Source organism: Tarenaya hassleriana, unplaced genomic scaffold (genome assembly GCF_000463585.1).
Source record: "Tarenaya hassleriana unplaced genomic scaffold, ASM46358v1 Cleome6, whole genome shotgun sequence".
Taxonomy (NCBI): Eukaryota; Viridiplantae; Streptophyta; class Magnoliopsida; order Brassicales; family Cleomaceae; genus Tarenaya; species Tarenaya hassleriana.
The window spans coordinates 1162342-1162558 of record NW_010968505.1 but is presented as its reverse complement, the minus strand read 5'-3'; positions in this window follow the sequence as shown (position 1 = coordinate 1162558).

Genomic DNA, 217 nt, shown 5'->3' with positions numbered 1-217 from the left:
GAACCAGTACCCTTTAGTTTTCTTAGGGTAACCCACAAATATGCATTTATCAGACTTGGCGGATAGCTTATTAGAAGCCAAACGTTTCACGTAAACGTCGCATCCCCAAATCTTCATAAATGCTAAACTGGGACGCTTCCCAGTCCATATCTCATATGGTGTCTTCTGAACTGATTTTGTTGGACAGTTGTTCAGTATAAGCGCAGCCGTTTCCAGA